General features: G+C 39.6%; 1 protein-coding gene across 1 annotated transcript in view; it reads left to right on the forward strand.

Moving 5' to 3' along the window:
• LOC144957875 (nociceptin receptor-like) overlaps positions 1–27,500 on the forward strand; it is a 319,446-nt gene that overhangs the window by 6,141 nt on the left and 285,805 nt on the right. Inside the window, exon 2 of the mRNA XM_078889370.1 lies at positions 3,476–3,538. The gene's annotated coding sequence lies outside the window, so the exon portion shown is untranslated. The remainder of the gene's footprint in view (positions 1–3,475; positions 3,539–27,500) is intronic.

The following is a 27,500-nucleotide window of genomic DNA, read 5'->3' on the forward strand; positions in this document are numbered from 1 at the left end:
AGTATAACGAACAAACACACAAAACTGTGTGTATCCATGAACTTTTATAGTATGGTTAGTACAGTTTAGTGAGCATTACTCATAAACGTGGATGGCAAGAAACAATAAGAGACCTGAGTGACGTCATCTTCGAACTATCTATAGCCTGACACATACTGACCACACAATGACGTCAAAAAGAAAACAAATTGTGAGTTGTATTCAATAGTTCAATCAATGGGACCACTTGTTTCCTTGAGCTCTACTAACGACAACTCACTAGACACTGCACAGACATTAAAAATGATGTCAAACTGTGAGTCCGAGAGGGTTCTAGCGTAGCCATCGTTATGTTATAGCCTGATACTGAAATCCAAAAGGACTGGCAGTTTGACGTCATTAGTGAGTTGTCGTTAGTAGAGCTCATGGAAACAAGTCATTTCATTGGTTGAACTATTGAATTCAACTCACGGTTTGTTTTCTTTTGTAGCAAAAGACTGGCATTTTGATGTCATTTTTTGGTCAGTATCAGGCCATAACTTTACGATGGCCACGGTTCTAGTGTCAGGCTATAAGTTAACGATGGCTACGATTCTAGTGTCAGGCTATATTGTAACAATGGCTACGGTTCTAGTGTCAGGATATAAATTAACAATGGCTACGGTTCTAATGTCAGGCTATAAATTAACAATGGCTACGGTTTTAGTGGCAGGCTATATGTTAACGATGGCTACGGTTCTAGTGTCAGGCTATAAATTAACAATGGCTACGGTTCTAGTGTCAGGCTATAAATTAACAATGGCTACGGTTCTAGTGGCAGGCTATATGTTAACGATGGCTACGGTTCTAGTGTCAAGCTATAAATTAACAATGGCTACGGTTCTAGTGTCAGGCTATATGTTAACGATGGCTACGGTTCTAGTGTCAGGCTATATGTTAACGATGGCTACGGTTCTAGTGTCAGGCTATATGTTAACGATGGCTACGGTTCTATTGTCAGGCTATAAATTAACGATGGCTACTGTTCTAGTGTCAGGCTATAAGTTAACGATGGCTACGGTTCTAGTGTCAGGCTATTAATTAACAATGGCTACGGTTCTAGTGTCAGGCTATATATTAACGATGGCTACGGTTCTAGTGTCAGGCTATGAGTTAACGATGGCTACGGTTCTAGTGTCAGGCTATATGTTAACGATGGCTACGGTTCTAGTGTCAGGCTATATGTTAACGATGGCTACGGTTCTAGTGTCAGGCTATAAATTAACAATGGCTACGGTTCTAGTGTCAGGCTATGAGTTAACGATGGCTACGGTTCTAGTGTCAGGCTATAAATTAACAATGGCTACGGTTCTAGTGTCAGGCTATATGTTAACGATTGCTACGGTTCTAGTGTCAGGCTATATGTTAACGATGGCTACGGTTCTAGTGTCAGGCTATATGTTAACGATGGCTACGGTTCTAGTGTCAGGCTATAAATTAACAATGGCTACGGTTCTAGTGTCAGGCTATATGTTAACGATGGCTACGGTTCTAGTGTCAGGCTATAAGTTAACGATGGCTACGGTTCTAGTGTCAGGCTATATGTTAACGATGGCTACTGTTCTAGTGTCAGGCTATATGTTAACGATGGCTACGGTTCTAGTGTCAGGCTATATGTTAACGATGGCTACGGTTCTAGTGTCAGGCTATATGTTAACGATGGCTACGGTTCTAGTGTCAGGCTACATGTTAACGATGGCTACGGTTCTAGTGTCAGGCTACATGTTAACGATGGCTACGGTTCTAGTGTCAGGCTACATGTTAACGATGGCTACGGTTCTAGTGTCAGGCTATATGTTAACGATGGCTACGGTTCTAGTGTCAGGCTATGAGTTAACGATGGCTACGGTTCTAGTGTCAAGCTATAAGTTAACGATGGCTACGGTTCTAATGTCAGGCTATATGTTAACGATGGCTACGCTAGAACCCGGTACGCATTATTTTGTGAATATGAGTATTTTTTTATATTTTGTTTATTTTTAAATGTCGAAAACCCCGGGGTTTTTTGGGGTTTTTGTTTTTTTTTGTTGTTGTTGTTGTTTTAACCAACCATAATATTATCAGCGGTGTGTTATCAGTCTTTCTAAAAAAAAAGGTCTTCGCATTCAGAATTGTTATCACTGGCACTGTACATGAATCCAAAATGTCCAAATATCGGATACGCCTTGGGGATGGAATCAATGATAGGCAGGAATGATATCATCTATTATTAATCTACCCGTACGTGGTGATAACGGTTATCATTCATCTATCTGGGATTCTTGAGCTCACTCACACGTTCTCAGGTTCGATCATTATCACAGATTCCAACGGCGGGGAGCAGACACCGTACGTGACGTCATTGTGTTACGTCTTCCTCTCTTCCGGTGAAAAAGTCATAGGAAATGTGTAAATAAGGTCTATCGATGACGACGAGTAATGAATAGGTGACATAGTGTAGAATCATAAGGAGTGATGGATGGCTCAGACAGTAAGTAGAGCCACGCTCTCCTCGGCCAGGTGGAGTTGTCGTACCAGTAAGGTCGCGGGTTCGAGCCCCTATGGCCGCCGCCGCGAAATGTTTATTCTCTATTGTCTTCTGTCACTTTCCTACTCACTTCATTTCTTGTCATAACTATTTTATAGATAGCATGAAGTTGACGTCACTCAGGTCTTTGTTATTGTTTTTCGCCATCCGCGTTTATGAGTACTTCTCACTAAATTGTATTAACCAGACTATAACGTTCAAGGTTACACATATTTTTGTTTGTTGGTCTGTTATATTTCCAGATGGCATGTTGTGAACTTCTTAGCCAAGCGCATACTATCTATACGTTAACGATGGCTAAGGGGTGACCAGGACCTCCGTCCTGAACTAGCACCGATACCATACTACTCTGTTGTCAATAGAATATTAATATGATTCAATAGTCTGATGTCACGTACGCCCAGCAACCAGCAGTTTGGTTCTAAACAAAGAAAATCAGTACGTTTGATTCTTCATGCTGGCTCGAACTTGTTCACATGTCAGAATATGATCAGAATGTAAAAAAGTCAAAACATGATCAGATTTTTATAATGCATTTCTCCCCTGGATACACTTTTATGCTCGTCTGAGAAGTATTTCATAAGAGCGTCCGCCATTGTTCCGATAGTTTACTAGTTGAGTCCTTGGATCTTTACTAATATTCTCTAACCGTACTCAGGTGTAAAATGAGTACCTGGCCGTTAACAGCGTTGTCTCTGTACGAAAAATAAAATGTAATATCGGCTAACAGGCGTCATGTCCCGTCGTAAACATCAAATGTTGCTGTTGGCCAGGGACCCCTTATAAAAGCGATTTGAGCACGTTTAGTGGATATTGCGCTATATAAAAGCTCAATTTAATTTGTGTGTGTGCGATTAAGTAAGATAATCAGCTTCTATCCATTTAAACGACTTTCCACATTATCCGATTCCCATTTATTTCTATTGCCAGATTGCTCTTCTTCCCAAACTTCAAACGTCAATTGATCCCAGAGAGATTTTGTCAACAGGGCGGGTAAGTCAGATTGTTTCTCGATGGATGTGTTAGAATTGTCTCCCTTTGTCTTATTGATTGAAAATTATAAGAAAGCAATTACGATTTTATTTTTTTGTTGTTGTTGGTTATGTTCTTCTTTAAAATATCTGTGGTATTGATTTTCTCTCCTTTGGCTTGGCTTGAATGATTGAGGGAATGAGGAATAAGGATTATTGTGGTGATGATAATAGAGAAAAAAGTTGATGATGGTGGTGATGATGATGAAGATGATGATGATGATGATGATGATGATGATGATGATGATGATGATGATGATGATGATGATGATGATGATGATGATGATGATGATGATGATGATGATGATGATGATATTGATGGTGATGATGATGATGATGATGATGATGATGATGATGATGATGATGATGATGATGATGATGATAATAATAATAATAATAATAATAATGCTGAAAACTTATATAGCGCTATAACTCCGAGACACCAGACTCTAAGCGCTTAAATTGCAAATTACTTTGGCTGAAACATAATCATTTACACACACAAGCACACGCACACACGCACACACACACACACATACACAATACAACACACAACACAAACCAAACCTATCTTGCTTCTCATACCATCTACTAAAATCGAAACAGATATGTTTTAAGCGAACGTTTAAAAATAGACAAAGATTCTTTTTCACGAATGCTCTGCGGTAAAGCGTTCCAAATAGAGGGTCCGAAATGAGAAAAGGATCTCATTCCAGCATTTTTCCTAATTCGAGGGACAACTAGTTTTGTGGAATCACTGGCCGAATGTTAGGGGCGGGGTTTTGAATATCTTTCAATTAGTTCCGAAAGGTAGGAAGGGGCAGTACCTTCAAGACAACGATACACTAAAACACAAGCTTTGAATTTAATCCTTTTCTCAACAGGCAGCCAATGCAGGTCGTGAAGTAGAGGTCCGACAGAGTCGCACCTACGCTTCATGAATACTAGTCTGGCAGCGCTGTTTTGGACAATCTGAAGACGTTTCAGATTGTATTGCGAAACGCCAAACAACAGAGCATTACAATAATCCAATTTCGATAGTACGAGGGACACAACCAGGTGCTTGGTCACATCCTCAGATATGAACCGTCTAATGGAAGCAATCTTTTTTAGTAGGAAAAAGAGAGATCTAACCAAATTATTAACCTGATGCTCCATCGACAGTCCAGAGTCTAAGAATGTGCCAAGGTTTTTCACTTTGTCAACAATTTGAATGGAGGCATCCCCCAACTTCAAATCTGTTTCACTTTTCCACTTCCTGTTCCCCACATACAGCACCTCCGTCTTATCATCATTCAGTTTCAGTCTGTTCTCATTCATCCATTTCTTAACACTTTGGATACAATTTTTACTATTGGATGATACTTCTTGTAAATTTCTCGTATTGGAAACGCAGTACAATTGCGTATCATCAGCGTATTGATGACAGACTGAAACTTCTGATGATTTTAGACAGAGGGCCAACGTACAAAACAAAAAGAACGGGTCCAAGTACTGAACCCTGGGGAACCCCACAATCAAGAAAGATTTCCTCAGATTTATATTCAACCACCGTAATAATCTGTTTACGATTAAACAAATATGACCTAAACCAATCAAGCGCTGCACCAGACACGCCATAAATAATTTCAAGACGATTGAGAAGAAGATTGTGATCAATAGTATCAAAAGCAGACGATAGGTCAAGCAAATTCAACAAAGAACATGAACCATTGTCTATAACAGAGAGGAGATCATTAACAACCCTAACAAGTGCGGTTTCCGTCGAATGATGTTGCCTATAAGCAGACTGAAATTTTTCTTCAAGACAATTATTTTTAAGATGAGACAGTAATTGTTTCAAAACAAGCTTTTCTAAGATCTTAGAGAGAAAAGGAAGATTAGAGACAGGGCGATAGTTTTTTTAAGTTCTCTTTATCGAGATCAGGTTTTTTCAAAAGGGGTTTGACATGAGCAACTTTGTAAATGTCTGGTACAGCACCTGACTGCAACGAATTATTAACAATACATGTAAATGGTGTTAAAATTACATCAATGCATTTTTTTAAAATGGCAGTATTTAAGGGGTCTAAATCACAACTTTTAGTTGGAGACGACATAATGCAATCACATAAGTCAGCTTCAGTAATCTTTGAAAAATGTGTTAATGAATCACCATGAAACTTGTCAAATGTTGTATGGGTCGATTCAGACGATGATGATGACGATGATGATGATGATGATGATGATGATGATGATGATGATGATGATGATGATGATGATGATGATGATGATGATGATGATGATGATGATGATGATGATGATGATGATGATGATGATGATGATGATGATGATGATGATGATGATGATGATAATGACGATGATAATGACGATGTTCTTTATAAACAGAGAAAGAATTTTTAAAAACCGTAAAACACATACAAGAATCTATAAAGCTTTCTTGTATTCAATATCCTGTGTTGTTTCGAAGTGAAAATACTTTTCAACAGCCTTAACGTCACTTCCTTCCTAATGACGCATGGTAACTTAGTAACACTGGCTCAAAACTATCGGAACAATGGCGGTATGAAATATTTCTCCGGCGAGCATAAAAGCGTATCCAGAGGAAAAAACCCCCATTAATTTGATCATGTTTTGACTTTTACACATTCTGATCACAAGACATAAGAAAAGTTCTAGCCAGCATGAAGAATAAAAAGTAATGATTTTCTTTGTTTAGAACCAAGATGGCTGCCGTTGCCGGGCGGCGTGACACCAGACTATTGAATCCAATTGACATGTTCCACTCGTGTGACGTTGGCCATTGGTCACATTGCATAATGTGCTCAAAGCAACCCACATGTTGAAAGATGGTCACAGTTTGATATATATCTAACATTACCATGGGTCATTTAGTTTAGCTTGACACATGGGTATGTTTACAACTTTCATAAACAAAGAAGCGTGTTTACATAATTTGTTAAGAATTATCCAATCGTTGGACAGCATCAAATCATGTGATTGATGACTCGGTTGGACGAAAACCTGAATATATATAGTATGCGCTTGGCTAAGAAGCTCACAACATTGCCATCCGGAAGTATAACTGACCAAAACACAAAACTATGTGTAACCTTAAACGTTTATAGTCTGGTTAATACAGTCACATGATAATTACTCATAAAAGCGGATGGCAAAAACAACAATAACAAAGACCTGAGTGACTTCAACTTCCAACTATCTATAAAAGTTCATCGTTGCACATAGTTTTGTGTATTGGTCCATTATACTTCCGGATGGCAATGTTGTGAGCTTTCTAGCTAAGCGCATACTATCTATAGATCGCTCAGATTGAAAACCGTGTGTGTAAAGCGCTATGAAACCAAACCGTATTTGTAAAGCGCTATGAAACCAAACCGTGTGAGTAAAGCGCTATGAAACCAAACCGTGTGTGTAAAGCGCTATGAAACCAAACCGTGTGTGTAAAGCGCTGTGAAACCAAACCGTGTGTGTAAAGCGCTGTGAAACCAAACCGTGTGTGTAAAGCGCTGTGAAACCAGGAAGTAGGCCAATGTGTTACATTCTATAGATGAAGGGAATGGCAACGATAAATAACTTATCACCGCTCTTAATGACGCGAGGGTTTATTCAACAATCATGATGCATTATTAATTGGTTCTAAATAATGTCGGTGACATTCATGGGATATCACGTCATCATTGTTAGGATTTAATGTCTGGGCCAAAGAATAAAAGATAGGGAATAAAGCTATAGATAGAATGAAGTTGACGTCATTCGGGGCTTTGTTATTGTTCTTTGCCATCCGCGTTTATGAGTAATTCTCACTAAACTTTATTATCCAGACTATAAACGTTTAAGGTTACACACAGTTTTGTGTGGTGGGCCGTTATAATATTTCCGGATGGCAATGTTGTGAACTTCTTAGTCAAGCGCATACTATCTATGCAGTTTGGTGAGAATTACTCATAAAAATGGAGGGCAAAATACAATAAAAAGGACCAGAGTGACGTCTTCTTTGTTCTATCCTTATAGATAGTATGCGCTTGGCTAAGAAGCTCATGACATAGCCATCCGGAAGTATAACGGACCAACACACAAATTTTGTTTGTATCCATGAACGTTTATAGTCGGGTTAATACAGTTCAGTGAGCATTACTCATAAACGCGGATGGCAAAAAACAATAACAAAGACCTGAGTGATGTCATCTTCGAACTATCTATAGACAAGCGAACTAATTCTAGAAGTTAAACCATTTCAATGGGGGTGATCTATATTCATGTTTTCGTCCAGTAATGTCATCGATCACATGTTTTGTTGCTGTTCAATGATTGGACATTTCTCAATAAATGTAAACACGCTGCTTTGTTAATGAAAGTTGTAAACAAACCCATGAGTCATGCTAAGCAAAATGACCAATTATTGTGACGTTGGATATTTCTCAAGCGGTGAACACTTTTCACTATATGGGTCATTTTAAGCACACTTTGCATTGTGACCAATGACCTCGAGCACATGGAAATGTAATATAGATAGAATGAAGTTGACGTCACTCTCGTCTTTGCTATTGTTTTGGCCATCCATGTTTATGAGTAATTCTCACTGAACTGTATTAACCAGACTATAGATAGTATGCAGATGACGTCACTCAGGCCTTTGTTATTGTTTTTGCCATCCGCGTTTGTGAGTTGTTCTCACTAAACTGTATTAACCAGGCTATAAAAGTTCATGGTTACACAAAGTTTGTGTGTTAGTCCGTTATACTTCCGGATGGCAATGTTGTGAAGTCCTTGGCCAAGCGCATTCTATCGATATTACATTTACATGTGCTCGAGGTCATTGGTCACATTGGAATAATATGTTCTCTCCTGACAAGTGTTCACAGTTTTTGAAATATCTAACATTACGATTGGTCATTTTGTTCAGCTTGACACATGGGTATGTTTACAACTTTCATAAACAAAGCAGCGTGTTTTCATTTCTGAAGAAATATCCAATCGTTGGACAACAACAAAACATGTGATTCATTACTTGGTTGGACTAAAACATGAATATAGATAGTATGCAGATGACGTCACTCAGGCCTTTGTTATTGTTTTTGCCATCCGCGTTTGTGAGTTGTTCTCACTAAACTGTATTAACCAGACTATAAAAGTTCATGGTTACACAGAGTTTGTGTGTTGGTCCGTTATACTTCCGGATGGCAATGTTGTGAACTCCTTGGCCAAGCGCATTCTATCTATAGATCGCTCCCATTGGTGAGAAGTAGAAATGCAAGTAAACATTAAAAGACCAGTAAAGAATTGGATTCAATAGTCTGATGTCACGCCGCCCGGCAACGGCGGCCATCTTGGTTCTAAACAAAGAAAATCATTACTTTTAATTCTTCATGCTGGCTAGAACTTTTCATATGCCTTGTGATCAAAATATGTAAAAGTCAAAACATGATCAAATTTATGTTTTTCCCCTCTGGATACGCTTTTATGCTCGCCGTAGAAATGTTTCATACAAGCGTCCGCCATTGTTCCGATAGTTTAGAGCCAATGTTACTAAATTACCATGCGTCATTAGGAAGGAAGTGACGTTACGACTGTTGAAGAGTATTAAAAATGTATGTCCTTTTTCTTCTGATTCTCTTTGATGTTCTGTGTACCGGAAATCGAAGAGTGTATAGATAGTATGCAGTTGACGTCACTCAGTTCTTTGTTATTGTTTATTTGTAATCAATGTTTAACAGCAACTCTCAAAACTGTATGAACAAGACTATAGATAGTGTGCGCTTTGCTGAGAAACTCACAACATTGCCATCCGGGAGTATAACGGACCAACACATAAAACTATGTATAACCTTGAACGTTTATAGTCTGCTTAATACAGTTTAGTGAGAATTACTCATAAACGGGGATGCCAAAAAAAAACACACAATAACAAAGACCTGAGTGACGTCATTTTCGTTCTATCAATAAACCTTAAAGGTTACACATTGTTTTGTGTGTCTGTCCATTATATTTCAGGATGGCAATGTTGTGAGTTTATCAGCCAAGCGCACAGCATAGAAATTAGCAACATGGCATCATATTATAAATCAAATCAAATAATTCTTTTCACAAGCTGATATTGAACCTATGTATTGGATTGAACATTATAAATAACTCTTGACATAACAAGGAAAGTACGGTTGACGGGAGACCAACAGTAGCCATCGTTAACTTATAGATAGTATGCGATTGGCTAAGGAGTTCACAACATTGCCATCCGGAAGTATAACGGACCAACTCACAAAAATATGTGTAACCATGATCGTTTATAGTCAGGTTAATACAGTTCAGTGAGTATTACTCATAAACGCGGATGGCAAAAAAAAAAAACCCCAATAACAAAGACCTGAGTGACGTCAACATCGTTCTATCTATAGCCTGACCGTAGCCATCGTTATGTTATAGCCTGATACTGAAATCCAAAAGGACTGGCAGTTTGACGTCATTATTTGGTTTTTGCACCGCCTTGTGAGTTGTCATTAGTAGAGCTCATGGAAACAAGTTATTTCATTGGTTGAACTATCGAATACAACTCACGATTTGTTTTCTTTTGTGGCAAAAGACTGGCATTTTGACGTCATTTTTTGGTCAGTGTCAGGCCACAACTTTACGAAGGCCACGGCCCAACAGGCCAACCAAAAAGTGAGCGTTTTATTTTATGTTATGTTTTTATTTATCTTTTTTCTTCTTTCATCTTTCCTCTTTCTTCTGGCTGGTAACGGCATCATGATGGCGACTAAAAAAAAAAAAAAAAAAAAAAAAAAACAAAAAAAAAAACAAAAAAAAAAACAAGCAAACAAACTTGAGCTTTTATATAGCGTAATATCCACTAAACGTGCTCAAAGCGTTTTACAAAGGGTCCCTGGCCAACAGCAACATGTAACATGTAGGACGTTACAATTTTTTTAGTACAGAGACTGACGCTGTATACAGCTAGGTACTCATTTTACACCTGAGTACGGTGGGAGAATGTGAGTAAAGAGCCTTTTCCAAGGACTCAGCTATGCGCCGAGCGAGGCTCGAACCCAGGACTTTCCGATCCGAAAGCGTGTGTCATACCACTAGACCACATAGCCGCACAAAGAACTTCGCCAAAATGTAAAGACAAGTTTATTTTTGGAATGTTTTGTTTTTCATGTGTTTTTCTTTTCGTTTTGTCTGCCACTGTTTCATACACACTTCTTTCATATCTGTATCACTCACGTCTTTATTATTGTTTTTTGCCATCCGCGTTTATGAGTAATTCTCACTAAATTGTATTAACCAGACTATAAACGTTCAACGTCACACATAGTCTTGTGTGTGTTGTTCTGTTATAGATAGAATGCGCTTGGCCAAGGAGTTCACAACATTGCCATCCGGAAGTATAACGGACCAACACACAAACTCTGTGTAACCATGAACTTTTATAGTCTAGTAAATACAGTTTAGTGAGAACAACTCACAAACGCGGATGGCAAAAACAATAACAACGGCCTGAGTGACGTCATCTGCATACTATCAATAAGTTATGATTCCGGATGGCAATGTGGTGAGCTTCTTAGCCAAGCGCATACTGTCTATATCAGTGCTGCAGTACTCTGGGGAAAAAACCCATATTATAAAATTTGGCCAGAAAACTCGTCCTTCAAATATCGATCGATTTATATGAATGTCCCTCATCTTGACAAATAAAACTCTCAAACCTGAAACTACAGTGTCCTTCTCCCCTGAAACAGAAATGGCATGACGGGTGCCCTACAGGGTTCAGGGTGGGTGGAGCAACTATAACAATTGAAGCGGGTGGTTGGATGGGAGCATCACCCTTGAATCATATACCTATGATGTTCGCATGGGTGTACGATCCGATAGTGATGTCGTTTCTTCTTCTCTTTACTAGCCTATCCTGCTTCTTTGGTTTGTGATTGTATTTTTGACAGGGGATATTTTTTTTTCTGTAAATCTTCTGCCTGTTTGTTCTTGGTTATTTATAATTTAGCTTATGACATCTTTAGGTTATGATTTTGATTTACATTTGTACTATTTTTGTTAGATTGCTTGTTTTTTTTTTTTTTTTTGTTTCAGCGGTCTCTCATATAACCTCAATTGTGTTGGAAGAGACCTAAAGCAACAAAAAAAAAAAATAACAATTGAACTTTTATATAGAGAGAATGCGCTTGGCCAAGGAGTTCACAACATTGCCATCCGGAAGCATAACGGACCAACACATAAACTCTGTGTAACCATGAACTTTTATAGTCTGGTTAATACAGTTTAGTGAGAACAACTCACAAACGCGGATGGCAAAAACAATAACAAAGGCCTGAGTGACGTCATCTTCGAGCGATCTATAGCACAATATCCACTAAAATGCTCAAAGCGCTTTACAGGGGGTCCCCAGCCAACAGTAACACTTAACATTTAGGACGGGATATGACGCCTGTTAAGCGATATTATAATTCTTTTCGGACAGAGACAACGCTGTTAACGGCCAGGTACTCATTTGACACCTGAGTACGGTGAGAGAATGTGAGTAAAGAGCCTTTTCCAAGGACTCAACTATGCGCCGAGCGAGGCTCGAACCCAGGACCTTCCGACCCCAAAGCGAGTGTCATACCACTAGACCAAATAGCCGCCATAAATGGCATGACGGGTGCCCGACAGGGTGGGTGGAGCAGCTACTTGTATAGTAAAGTAACTGCCGGATACCCATGTGCGTGTTTATGCTGGTCGCTGGGTCGCTGGTCGCTGAGAGATATTCGACAGGTTTTTTAAATTCCAATACTAATTAGATCCAGCCACCCATTTGGCCAAAGGCCAGGGCAGGTCAATTTGGGACCTCGTCACGCCATCACTCACCACCTAAATGATATCAAATGAGACGCATCGCCTCTAAACAGTATTTTCTCAATACGAACCAGATGAAAAAAAGAGAAAAGAATTTTTAAAAAGTAGTCCTTCAGAGAGTGGACAGAGGGGGGGGGGGGAGGGGGTGGACACGGGGGGGGTGGACAGGGCGGGTGGACAGAGGGGGATGGACAGTGGGGGGGGGGTCAGAAGAATATGTCGTCTGCACACAGGGATCGATCGTTGTCGTTCTGCAGACTGTGCTACCGGGACCACCAAAAAGTAGTCTGTCAGAGCCATTGGGCTCATGGAGCCGGATGGAGCTTATCCCGGTTTCTATAGCGTGAAACGGACAATAGCTATCGTTTTCTATCCTTTGGACGGGACTAAAGTCTTTCGCAAAGTACTTTCCGCCAAATTTAACAGACTTAGCTACCCATTTACTGCTGGGTGGACAGGTGGAGAGGGGGCGGGGGCGGGGGCGGGGGCGGGGGCGGGTGTCAGAAAAAAATAATCTCGACTGCACCCAGGATCGATCTCGGTCCCTTTGCGTCTGAAGCGAGTGCTCTACCAACTGAGCTATCGCGACCCTCGGAAAAAGGAGAATTTAACCCAAAATGACAATATATATATTTGCAGCTATAATGTGGCCTAGTGGCATAGCACTCGACTTCGGATCGGAAGGTCCTGAGTTCGAGTCCCTGTCTGAGCGGCTGTTATTTCATTCCTTGGAAAAGGATCTGTATTCACATTTTCTCACCGTATTCCGGTGTAAAATTAGTACCTGGCCGTTAACCAAGTTGTCTCGGTCCGAAATTTAAAAAAGACAATATCGCCTAACAGGCATCATGTCTCGTCTCGAACCCCAGGTAAAGTGTTGTTGCTGGATAGGGAGCCATTGTAAAGTGATTTGAGCACGTTAGTTTAGCGGATATTTCACTTTGTAAATGCTCACATTTGTTGTCTTTTTTTGTTCGTTGTTTTTTCTTCTTTCAATTATGTTATCCATTCACTATAGGATTCAGTAGTCGTAACGTCACTTCCTTCCTTATGACGCATGGTAACTTAGTAACACTGGCTCTAAACTATCGGAACAATGGCGGACGACGTATGAAATATTTCCCCAGCGAGCATAAAAGCGTATCCAGAGGCAAACAAACCCATAAATTTGATCATGTTTTGACTTTTACACATTCTGATCACAAGGCATATGTAAAGGGAACGAAACCTTCTAGCTAGCATGAAGCATAAAAAGTAATGATTTTCTTTGTTTAGAACCAAGATGGCCGCCGTTGCCGGGCGCGTGACATCAGACTACTGAATCGTATTGGCATATGGTCACAAATTTTACACAGTCGCCAATCGCCAAACATGTCATTTTTCCCCGGTAAACTATCTCTTTGTTATATCGATAGTCAAAGCTAAGGAGCTCACAACATTGCCATCCAGAAGTATAACGGACCAACACATAACATTTTGTAACCTTGAACGTTTATAGTCTGGTTAAAACACTTCAGTGAGAATTACTCATAAATCGGATGGCAAAAAACAATAACAAAGTCCAGAATGACGGCAACATCATTCTATCTATAGATAGTTAGAAGTTGACGTCAGTCAGGTCTTTGTTATTGATTTTTGCCATCCGCGTTTATGAGCAATTCTCACTAAACTGTATTAACCAAACTATAAACGTTCAAGGTTATAGATAGAATGCGCTTGGCCAAGGAGTTCACAACATTGCCATCCGGAAGTATAACGGACCAACACACAAACTCTGTGTAACCATGAACTTTTATAGTCTGGTTAATACAGTTTAGTGAAAACAACTCACAAACGCGGATGGCAAAAACAATAACAAAGGCCTGAGTGACGTCATCTGCATACTATCTATTCGAACCAATTCCCCTTTGTCTTACTTTTTCTCATTTATTTTTTATTGTAAATTGCAGGCTGTTTTAACTACCCCATTGTCTTTGTATATTATTTATTGGAGCTGAAATAACCTGAATATGTCGCAAGAACCGAAAAAAACCCAAAGAACCCCCCCCCCCCAAAAAAAAAAATATTAAAAAAAAAAATAAAAATAAAAAAAATAACAGAGATAAAACAACAACAAATAATTACAGGGAAAACAAACACAAACAAACCATAATTTAAAAGAAACTAGTAAAAATCCCACTCAAAACGTCATATTCACTTACTTTTTGAGGTCATACAAGTTTGATGCTACGGGTAACACATAGTCGCATGCCACAACCTCCCCCTCCTCCCAACCCCCCTAACCCCCACCCCCACACACCCTCCACCGCCTCCCCCCAAATTTATTACATATATTATCAAGATACCACCCTCCAGCGCTAAGCGGAAAAGATGTCTTCCATTGGGTGATAACTAATTATAATTCGATATCCACCTTCCCAGTCATGGAGGGTGGGGGGGGGGGGGGGAGGGATGGCCTGATTGGGTTGGAGGACATCTCCAACACGCACACGACCACCCGACTGGAGACATAATAATATAGAGTAAATGCAGTTACTGCCAAATTCTCTCCCTTGAATTGGTGACCAAATAGGAAAGGAAAGTAAGATGACAAAAATACCGCAGATGGCAAAAACAATAACAAAGGCCTAAGTGACGTCAACTGCATTCTATCTATGTTTCTCTCTCGTATTCCTGAACAGGTCATTAATTGCTCATCAAGAACGTGTTACGCTTGGATGATATTTAGGACTTGGACTTTTGTGTAGCTCAAGCTGTCAACAAAATGTATTCATTTTGGTCTCCGTTCTCTTTTCATTTTTGAACAACCAACTGGTGTGTGTCACCCCGTAGCCATCGTTATGTTATAGCCTGATACTGAAATCCAAAAGGACTGGCAGTTTGACGTCATTATTTGGTTTTTGAACCGCCTAGTGAGTTGTCGTTAGTAGAGCTCGTGGAAACAAGTTATTTCATTGGTTGAACTATTGAATACAACTCACAATTTGTTTTCTTTTGTGGCAAAAGACTGGCATTTTGACGTCATTTTTTGGTCAGTATCAGGCCATAACTTTACGAAGGCCACGGTTCTAGTGCTCGAGGAGTTCTTGTGTCAGGCTATAAGCTAACGATGGCTTCGGTCCTCGACGCTATTGAAGTTGTGCGCTTAGTCAAAAATGCTCACATCATTCCGCCAGCCGGATAAGAAATACCAATCATTAGGTACCGTCGCCTAGATATTCCATGAAGGATTATAGATAATCCATCAAACAGGATGTCTGATGTCAACAGGAATCACCCATGTTTTCACATTAAGCAAATGGGGGGGGGGGGTTAATAATCATGCCCAAGGGAAAAAAAACGAAAGTGCCTCGAACCCGGGACCTTCCAAATTTTAGTGCAATGCCTTAACCACTCGGCCACTTAACGGTATTTAATTACTCTCATTTAATTACTCTCATTTAATTAGTTATTTTGATAGATGTAATTTAATACTATGGGCGGCTATGTGGTCATTTGTATGTCCCTCGCTTTCGGATCGGAAGGTCTTGGGTTTGAGCCTCGCTCGGGGTATAGTAAAGTCCTTGGAAAAGGAGGCTCCTTACTCTTTCTCTCTCTCTCTCTCTCTCTCTCTCTCTCTCTCTCTCTCTCTCTCTCCGTATTCAGGTGTAAAATGAGTACCTGGCCATTAACAGAGTTGTGTCTGTCCGAAAATAATTGTAATATAGCCTATCAGGCGTCATGTCCCATCCTACATGTTAAATGTTGCTGCTAACCAGGGACCCCTTGTAAAGCGCCGAGAGCACATTTAGTGGATATTACGCTATATAAAGCTCAATTGTAATTAATATTTTTTAACCCTCTCCATACCAACCAAATGAAAATCGTCCCATTCGTTACGATCTAACCAACACTTTTATCATTCAGATTTCTTTTGTAAATCACACAATTTAATTTTAAAGACAAATGTTTTATTCTAGCTATAAAAACGTGTAACTGTGTTGTAGAGTTCATTTGACTGATCAATATTATGCATAGAATGTATTTGTTGCTTTTCTGTTTGAGTAAGAAAAAAATATTTTTGTGTTGGGTGGGTGTGAAATTTTGGGGAAAATTCTGAAAACGGCTGGTGAGGGAAAGGGTTAAACTATCTTTTTGGACTCCTCAGAATCACCAGAGAACATTTTAAGTTTCCAAACACTCAGGGTATTGTTCTATGAGGCACACGAGACACGTATTTTCCTCTTTAAATCAATAAATAAATGGCGACAAATTTGCACTTTTCTTTGAATGATGAATGGGGAGTCCCGATTGGTAGAGCACAGTCAAAGGGAACGAGGTTGATGCCAGGTGCAGTCGAAGTTTAATGAAGTAGGCAACAGTGGGCAGCGAACCTGGGACTCAGTGAGGTGTACAACAGTGGGGAGTGAACCGGGGACTATAGGAAGAGGAGGAGGAGGAGGAGGGTGTTTCTTTTATACGAAACACGTCGAAATCTGACGAAACCCGACGAAACCCGACAAAGATATGGGAAGTAGGCAACAGTAGGGAGCAAACCTGGGACTCAGGGAAGTGTACACCAGTGGGGAGTGAACCTGGGACTATGGGTTTCGGCGGTTTTGTAAAAAAAGAAAGAAACACAGATCATTAACATCTATTCTTTATATTTTTTATCATTATCAAATATTTTATACATTTCTTATTATCATCACCCATATTTATACATTTCGAAAACAATTTTATATTTATTGGAAAATGAAGAAAACAAAAGCTTCAATTATTCTTATCTGCGCATGTCCGTTCCTATATTCTGTTTCCGGTCGGTTGTCGCGGTACACACCTTATCGATACATTTCCACTAATTAAACTGTGATTGGATCTCTTTCAAATTGTGAACGCTTATCACGGAGACGGCAAACAAGATGAAAGGAACATTACAATAATTCAATTTATCGCCGATGTTTGTGTAACCCAATGCCGTTAGGATTGCAGACTCTAGACGAAAAACAAAAACAAAACAAAAAAAACAAAACGAACAAGTCGACACGTATTAAATATTTTTGTCAGAAAACTCATCCTTAAAATATGTGACCCCTCGTCTCAAGACGGTGTTATGTCGGGATGGACCAGATTCTAAACAGTAAAATTATAGTTAAACTGGTCAAAAATATGAACCGTTGGTATTTAGCACAGTAAAATATGATATTCCTTCTCCTCTATAAAACAGATAAACTCAAGTTAAGCATGGATTTCTGGCTACAAATTCCATTTTCAGCATCTTAATCATCCCAACTTAATACCGTTTTGAGACGAGGGGTCACAAAAATCAATTCATTAAAATCATCCTCATCATCTTGGCAAAAAAAAAAATAAACTAACTCTCAATCCTGGTGACGTCACGATGTCCCAGGTTTGAAATTTTTCGTCAAGATGAGGGTCAATGATGTAATCGATCGATATTGAAAGGACGACCTTTTTGGCTAAAATTTTTTGTCTCCATAGTACGAGGGTGTGTGTTGTAATACTCTTCAACAGTCGTAACGTCACTTCCTTCCTAATGACGCATGGTAACTTAGTAACACTGGCTCTAAACTATCGGAACAATGGCGGACGCCCGTATGAAATATTTCTGCGGCGAGCATAAAAGCGTATCCAGAGGGGAAAAAAACCCCCATAAATTTGATCATGTTTTGACTTTTACACATTCTGATCACTAGGCTTATGGAAAGTTCTAGCCAGCATGAAGAATAAAAAGTAATGGTTTTCTTTGTTGAGAACCAAGATGGCCGCCGTTGCCGGGCGGCGTGACATCAGACTACTGAATCCAATTAAGGATGGTTCACACATTGATTGAGGTCTGTCGTTACACACGAATTGAATTGAATCACTTGAGTGACAATTATGTTATTACATTAAAATTACATTAACCTCCAAATGGCGAAAATCAATTTTTGTCATTAAAATTAAAATCATATTTTCTCACATTTTAAAGAACTGAACAAGTGTGTATGAAAGGTGCCAGACAAAGCAAGAAAGAAAAATACAAGAACATTTTGTTGTAATGGAAATATCACAAATAATAAAGCAACATTGTGCCCATTAATAGGGAATGAGATTAGCGGAAGAGTAGCGTCCCTTGATTGGACGTCACCTTACAGAGAGAACGTCAACATGGTTTTGTGCATGCGTCTCTCTCGTCCTCGCTTTCGGTGAAGGGTCTCCGGAAGCGAGGACTAGAGACGCATGCGCACAACCAACATGACGTTCTCTCTCTAATAATTTTTCCGCCGGTGACGTCCAGTCAAGGGACGCTACTCTTCCGCTAATCTCATTCCCTATACACCGATGTTAAACTAGGCCCATAAGTGGGTTCGGGCGTCAGACCTGCATAAATGTAGACGTCGATCGTGAAGAATGTGACCATTTTCCTATGTTTGGTAAGGGGAGGGTTTGATACCGTTTCGAGGAGGTCGGTCACGTTATATAATATTTTAAAAATAAGCTTTTATATAGCGCAATTTCCACTAAATGTGCTCAAATGCAAAGCGCTTTACAGGCCCCTCACCAACAGCAACACGTAACATGTAGAATGAGACATGACGCCTGCTAGGCGGTTTTTACAATTTTTTTTCCGACAGAGTCAACGCTGTTAACGGCCAGGTACTCACAATTTTACACCTGAGTACGGTGAGAGAATCTGAGTAAAGAGCCTCCTTTCCAACTATGCTCTGAGCGAGGCTGGAACCCAGGACCTTCCGATCCCAAAGCGAGTGTCATAACCACAAGACCACGTCATATCCGCTAAGAATGAAATCCTAGCCCGTCTTGAAATGGTTAAAATTTCATATCGCTGATTGAAAATATTTGGCCACTTGTGTTTTGAACGGGGCCATTACTTGGCTGGGCGGGCCGGCCCGTGTGTTTTCTCTGTCCGTGTTATCACTGAGATCTTGTCAAGTGCAGGCCGATGTGCACAACATTATCAGGTCTGATAGCCGAACGCAATTTCGGGCTGGATTTAGCCTCGTTTTAAAATGGATAATATTTTGCCATTTGGTCCATAGAGCCGAAGTTTATTCCGGTTTCTATAGCGTGCAGCGGCCTCTTATGGTTCACACTATTATGTTATGACGATCGACCCAATCAGCAAAGTCCGGTCCGCATTCGTGCACCGTCGCGAACCCGCCGGGTAGCATCGTCACAACACACCTTTCGACTAGATGCTCTGCCGTTTCGGGTTCTTGCCCACAGCGTGAAACGGACAATAGCGATTGCTTGCTATACTTTGGACAGGATTATAGTCTATCGCAAAGTACGTTCCGACAAATCTAACAGACTCAGCTACCCATTTACTGCTGTTGAGTGGACAGGGGGGGGGGGGGGGTCAGAAAAGTTAATAGTCTCTACTGCACGCGAGGTCGAGTTTGGTCCCTTTGAGTGTGAAGCGAGTGCTCTATCCAATGAGCTATCGGTTGGTTGGTTTGAGAGAATTTCCATTTCATTATCTACAACAACGAGCCCTTAACAATTCGGTTTACTAGATCTGCAAATAGGTGCACGTTGGTGTAACGTAAGGCATATGAAATGGGAAACACGGAGCGACGCAAATGATTGTTGTGTTGTAAATTATGATTAATTTGACAAAGTAATTAAAACACGCCGTTTTTCATTAATAATAATTACGAATGTTTGAGTGCGGAGACGGGGTGGGGGGTGGGGGTGGGGGGTCGGCGTCCAAGGGGTAGAAAGTTCAATTGAGTTGTGGTTTGCCAAAACTCCCTAAATCCGTTTCCCCATTTTGAGGTATTGAGGGTTATTTCCCTTGTAATTTCTCATTCGGTCTATTATTTTATCATATTTAAACTTCAAATTCACACAAATCTCTAACAAAATTCTTGTGTCAGTTGATGCTTAAAATAAGGCTTAAAATTTCAATTTATCTCATGGATGGAAAATCTCAAAAAGTAGAAAAATCGACTTAACGAGTTTTGGGAATCCAGGCCTGAATTGAATTTCAGTCTGTCGTGAATTCCAACAGGTCATCGAGGGCGTTTCTAGTCTGACCAATCAAAATGAGGGGAATTTGGATATAGATCTACCTGTTTAATTATTTTCATGTTTATTTGGGGTTTTTTTTTCCCATATTTATTTGTTTTTCTTTTCCATTTTTATTTGTTTGTTCCTCTGTTTATTTGGGTTTTTTTTTCTATATTTATTTGTTTATTCACATATTTATTTGTTATCTTTCATGTTTATTTATTTGTGTGTTTGTTTGTTTGTTTGTTTGTTTGTTTCCTCCTCCAACGTACAGAAAACTTAGAGGTGATCGAGTCCAACTTGACATAATTCTACACCACAATGACAGCATCGATTCCAGAAAGTTCTTCAAATATTCTGTTTTGACGTCAACAACAGGCGGTGGGAATTTTTTTTTAAAGACCGTTGTTCAATCTCAATACGTGCACACCGACGTGTACACATATACAGGTCTGACGTCCAAACGCACTAATGGACCGAGATTAACATGTTTGTAATGGACAATATTTTTTCATCATTTTTTTTTGGAGATTTCCATTATAAAAATGAGTCCATAAGTAGCTGGGTCTGTACGTACTTTGCCATAGATTAGCGTCTTTTTCAAAGGGTAGCAAGCAATTTGTATTGTCCGTTTCACACTATAAAAACCGGGATAAACTCCGGCTCCATGACCCCAATGGCTCTGAAGGACTACAAATTAAAATTTGATCAGTAATTTATGATTTTAAAAAATATATAATTGCTACCCTAACCTAATTTACACCATGCTAATGCATATTCAGTTATTTATACTCATCACAGTAAAAATAAATAACAATATGAAATTAAATATAAAATTCAATTTAATTAACTAAAAAAAATAATGTGAACGTTTCGGGTTTCCCCTTTATCAACAAAACAGGATGAAAGAAACAATACTGACGAATGAGATATTTCATTTCATCAATCGTCTGTAGTGTTTCATTCATCCTGTTTTGTTGATCAAGGGGAAACCCGAAACGTCCACCTTATCTGTTTTGGTTTATTAAATTGAAGCTTACATTCAATTTCACACTGTTCTTTATTTGGTGGAGGCTCGATCACCACCCTTTACATTACCACTGTATCAGGGCACCCAAAGTTCACACAATTCGCATATATTTTGCCGTTAATATAGACTATTATGAACTTAAGCTTGTGGTTTTATATAGCGCAATATCCACTAAACGTGCTCAAAGCGCTTTACAAGGCGTCCCTGGCCTACAGCAACACTTAACATGTAAAACTAGACATGACGCCTGTTAGGCGATATTACAATATTATTTTTTCTGACAGAGACAACGCTGTTAACGGCCAGGTACTCATTGTGCACCTGAGTACGGTGAGAGAATTTATTTAAGTTAAGAGTCTTTTCCAAGAAGGACTCAAATATGCGCCGTGCGAGCGAGTCTCAAACCCAGGACCTTCCGATCCGAAAGCGACTGTCATACCACAAGTTCACAAGACCACAAGGTTGTGAGGCTATGTGGTCTTGTGGTATGACACTCGCTTTCGGATCGGAAGGTCCTGGGTTCGAGCCTCTCTCGGCGCATAGTTGAGTCCTTGGAGAAGGCTCTTTACTCACATTCTCTCACCGTACTCAGGTGTCAAATGAGTACCTGGCCGTTAACAGCTTTGTCTCTGTCCGAAAAAATTGTAATATCGCCTAACAGGCATCATGTCCCGTCTTACGTGTTAAATGTTGCTGTTGGCCAGGGAACCCTTGAAAAGCGCTTTGAGCACATTTACTGAATATTGCGCTATATAAAAAAGCTCAATTTAAAAATCACATAGCCGCACGAATAGGGAATGAGATTAGCGGAAGAGTAGCGTCCCTTGATTGGACGTCGTCTTACCCTTACAGAGAGAACGCCAATTTGGTTTTGAAGTGTCTTGAGCCGCTTTGACCAGAAGCGAGGACGAGAGACGCATGCGCACAACCAAGATGACCTTCTCTCTCTCTACTAACTTTTCCGCCAGTGACGTCATAGACTATGGGTGACGTCCAATCAAGGGACGCTACTCTTCCGCTAATCTCATTCCCTATCGGCACTCGTCCATTGTAATTACCATACTAGTGTATTGTATAGAATGGAAACTGGAGTTTAAATCAATACGAAGCCTTAGGCCCCCCCCCCTCCCCCCACCCACTTCAACGATGAAATCAATCAGACAACGGGGAGACCAGATGGCCGTTTTCAAGGTCAAGGTCAATTTAAGGGCAGATCATTATGCCCTAGCATATATTCTGACTCCCCATGTCAGTCAACGGGTGATAGAATTACCCTTAATCTGATCAACTTTTGGTTGCAAGTTACTCTATCGTACAGGAATCTGTAACAAACAGTTTTATCATTTTTAGATTTGCAAGTAATAATAACAATTATGATTATGACGATACTACTACTGCTACTACTACTACTACTACTACTACTACTACTACTACTACTACTACTACTACTACTACTACTACTACTACTACTACTACTAATAATAATAATAATAATAACAACAACAACAACAGTAGTAGTAGTAGTAGTAGTAGTAGTAATAATAATAATAATAATAATAATAATAATAATAATAATAATAATAATAATAATAGTAATGATGGTGATAATAATAATATAATAATAATAATAATAATAATAATAATAATAATAATAATAATAATAATAATAATAATAATAATAATAATAGTAATGATGGTGATAATAATAATAATAATAATAATAATAATAATAATAATAATAATAATAATAATAATAATAATAATAATAATAAGAAGAAGAAGAAGAAGAAGAAGAAGAAGAAGAAGAAGAAGAAGAAGAAGAAGAAGAAGAAGAAGAAGAAGAAGAAGAAGAAGAAGAAGAAGAAGAAGAAGAAGAAGAAGAAGAAGAAGAAGAAGAAGAAGAAGAAGAAGAAGAAGAAGAAGAAGAAGAAGAAGAAGAAGAAGAAGAAGAAGAAGAAGAAGAAGAAGAAGAAGAAGAAGAAGAAGAAGGAAAAAGAAGAAGAAGGAAAAAGAAGAAGAAGAAGAAGAAGAAGAAGAAGAAGAAGAAGAAGAAGAAGAAGAAGAAGAAGAAGAAGAAGAAGAAGAAGAAGAAGAAGAAGAAGAAGAAGAAGAATGAAGCATTTATAAAGCGCACACTTCCACTCAAATGTGCTCATGGCGCTGTGAAAAAAACAACAAACACAAAAAAATAGTAAAGTTACAATCAATAGTAAATCAACGCACAAATTAAAATACACATCGGACTAAAAGACACGGGGATAAAGTTCTTTTTTCAGAATCTTTTTTAAAAAATGTCAAATGAAGGGCTGGATCCAGTTTTAAAAGTTTTGTTATCCCATAACCGAGGGGCACTGATACAGAAACATTTACTGTCAAATTGGTTTGGAAATTTTCTTACGTTTATCAATGAATCAAGTAATTCTGTGCTCGATGACAAAATTTGAACATGGACTGTTGTGTTCAAAGTTACCCCCCCCCCCCCCCCCCCCCACTAACGCGATTAAAAAAAAATTAGGATAGCTGTGCGCCTGGGGCTGTAAATTGGGTTCGACAGCCGTGACGTCACGTCCTTCGTAATGACGCAGATTAACTTAGTAACTGGTTCTAAACTATCGGAACAATGGCCGATGCCCTTATGAAATACTTCTCCGACGAGCATAAAAGTGTATCCGGAGGAAAAAACCATTATAAATCTGATCATGTTTTGACTTGCATACATTCTAATCACGTGACATGTGAAAAAGTTCTAGCCTAACAGGCGTCATGTCGTCCCGTATTAAATGTTAAATGTTGCTGTATGGCCAGGTACTCCTTGTAAAGCGCGTTGAACATGCTTAGGTCATATTGCTCTCTATAAATGTTCTACTTTGTTTTGTTGGGAATTTTTTTTGTGGATAGGAGGGGGGGGGGGGGGGTAGGAGGGGGGTTCCTTCTTACCTTGTGCCAGATGAGCGTAAAGTAATCAAAATGAAATAAAGAGTAAAGAATATTAATCCAGGCCTCTCATTGGAAAACCCTATCGTGTCTTAGTAAATACGTAATCGTTGAATAATGCTTTGAACGCGCTGAATAACAATTTTATTCAACGATTGCTGAATATTTGCGCACATTTCATTGGTGTGAAATTAGGTGTAAAAGACAATCTGATTGGTAATTATAAATAATCTTTTGGTGCGCTCGTTATATTATTATCGTGCAACGACAGATACTCGTAAGCTCGTTGTGTTATTGGGCACGATAAAAATAACTCGTTTAATAAATACAAAGAAATGACAGAAACGTATATTAAACCTTTCCTTACCAGCCATTTTCAGAATTTACCCCAAAATTTCACGCCCACCCAACACAAAAATATTTTTTCTTACTCTAACAGAAAAGCAACAAATACATTCTATGCATAATATTGATCAGCAAAATGAACTCTACAACACAGTGTCACGTTTTTATAGCTGTAATAAAACATTTGTCTTTAAATTGTGTGATTTACAAAAGAAATGATAAAAGTGCTGGTTGGATCGTAACGATTGGGACGATTTTCATTTGGTTGGTATGGAGAGGGTTTAAACCATCAACCACAAGACCACAATAGCTGCAATGGACGTCCGTCTTTACACGTCCCCACACGTTTGGGCGGCTATGTAGTTTAGTGGTATGACAATCGCTTTCAGACCGGAAGGTCCTCGGTTCGAGTCTTGCGCTCGCCGCATAGATAAGTCCTTGGAAACGGCTCTTTACTCACATTCTCTCACCGTACTCAGGTGTAAATTGAGTGCCTGGCCGTTAACAGCGTTGTCTCTGTCAGAAAAAATTATAGTATCGCCTAACTGGCGTCATGTCCCGTCCTATTTGTTAAATGTTGCTGTTGGCCAGGGACCCCTCGTAAAGCGATTTGAGCACATTTAGTGCATATTGCGCTATATAGGGAATGAGATTAGCGGAAGAGTAGCGTCCCTTCATTGGACGTCACTTTACAGAGAAAACGTCAACATGGTTTTGCGCATGTGTCTCTCTCGTCCTCGCTTTCGGTGAAGTGTCGCCGGAAGCGAGTACTAGAGACGCATGTGCACAACCAACATGACGTTCTCTCTCTAATAACTTTCCACCGGTGACGTCCAATCAAGGGACGCTACTCTTCCGCTAATCTCATTCCCTATAAAAGCTCGATTTTTACAGATTTGTACCCGTCCTCCCACGTTGTTGTAACGATACCATGTACACCACCCCGTTCCATCCCCCCCCCCCCCCCCCCCCCCCGTCAAGTCGTATTATATAGACTGTACTAAAGAGAAAATAGTCGAGATAGAAACCCCACGATGACAGGATTGTAATTATGTAACCATGGCAACCTCTTGCCTCGTGAGACATTTCCTTCGCCGATTTATTCAGACTTTCATACTGTCAAAAAGTGAAAAGTTATACCATATAAATATTTTTTTTAAAAGAAAATTAAACTTGAGTATGTTTATATATATATATATATATATATATATATATATATATATATATATATATATATATATATATATATATATATACATATATATATATATATATATATATGTGTGTGTGTGTGTGTGTGTGTGTTCGTGTATACCTATATATCTATATATATATATATATGTATATACAGGTACCCATTTTACAACTGAGTACGGTGAGAGAGTGAGAGTAAAGAGCCTTTTCCAAGGACTCAACCTTGAACGTTTATAGTCTGGTCAATACAGTTTAGTGAGAATTACTCATAAACATGGATGACAAAAAGCAATAACGAAGACCCGATTGACGTCTACTTCGTTCCGTCTATAGCAATAATTGCTCGCTACCTTTTGGATAGGATATTCGTCTATCGCAAAGTATTTACGGCCAAGTCTAACAAACCCAGCTACCCAATCACCGCCGGGCGGACATGTGGAGGGTGGGGGAAGGGGAGAGGGGCGGTCAGAAAAAAAAAAACCCCAAAAAACCCATCTCGACTGCATCGGAAATTAAAATCAAAAGAAATATTCCCTTTCTTCATCCCATTGGGGGAATTTGACTCTATGGTCTAATCCAAGGGAAAACTGGAATAACCCAGGCGTCAGCCGCATTGCAGCGCCGCGAATTGAGCTAGGACGAGGTGACTTGCTCAAGACCACACAACGCAGCGGCGGGTGATCGAACTCGGAACCCTTTCGGGTACGAAGCAAAGACCGTACCGCTGAGCCACGCTACCCCCTTTTTAAAATAAAAAATAATTAAAAACAACAAAAAAATATCAAAATTAATCTCGGTCCCTGTACGTGTGAAGCGTGTGTTCTATCGACTGAGTTAACGGGGCCCCTAATGAAATGAAGAGAAATTAAAACACTTCTTTTTTAAATCGGGGCGGGGGGGGGGGGGGGCGATAGCTCAGTTGTTAGAGCACTCGCTTCACAATCAAAGGGACCGAGATCGATCCCGGGTGTGGTCGAAATCTTTTTTCTTACCTCCCTGTCCACCCACCCAGCAGTGATTGGGTAGTTGGGTCTCTAAATCTGGCGGAAAGTACTTTGCAATAGACTAGCCTGCTATCCAAAAGATAGCAAACAATTGCTATCACCCGTTTCACGCTATGGATACCGGGATAAACTCCGGCTCCATGGGCCGAATTTCTCTTGCTTGATGACTGCCTTTACGTGTAAATCCAGTGTGATCTATCAACTGAGCTATTGGGAGTCCTAATGAAATTGAAAAGAAATTATAACACTTTTTTTTGTTTATAAAAATCCGACATCTCATGAAAATCTCGCTGACCCACGCGGACCCCGTGATTGTGCGAGACGTGTGAGTCAGGCGGACGGAAGTTCCGAGTTCATCAGGAATCAATTCCAAATGTCTCAGCTGTGGACAAGTGGAAGCCACTCGGGGACCGGAAATCAAATTACTGTCGTCATAGGACTCGAGGAAACATAGAAAACAACAAGAACTGCAACAACAGCAACAACAACAACAAAAAACGACAGGAAACAAACGGCCTTTCTGGTTAATTGTTACCAAC

Source organism: Berghia stephanieae, chromosome 12 (assembly GCF_034508935.2).
Source record: "Berghia stephanieae isolate SIO BIC M18660-M18661 chromosome 12, UCSD_Bste_1.3, whole genome shotgun sequence".
Taxonomy (NCBI): Eukaryota; Metazoa; Mollusca; class Gastropoda; order Nudibranchia; family Aeolidiidae; genus Berghia; species Berghia stephanieae.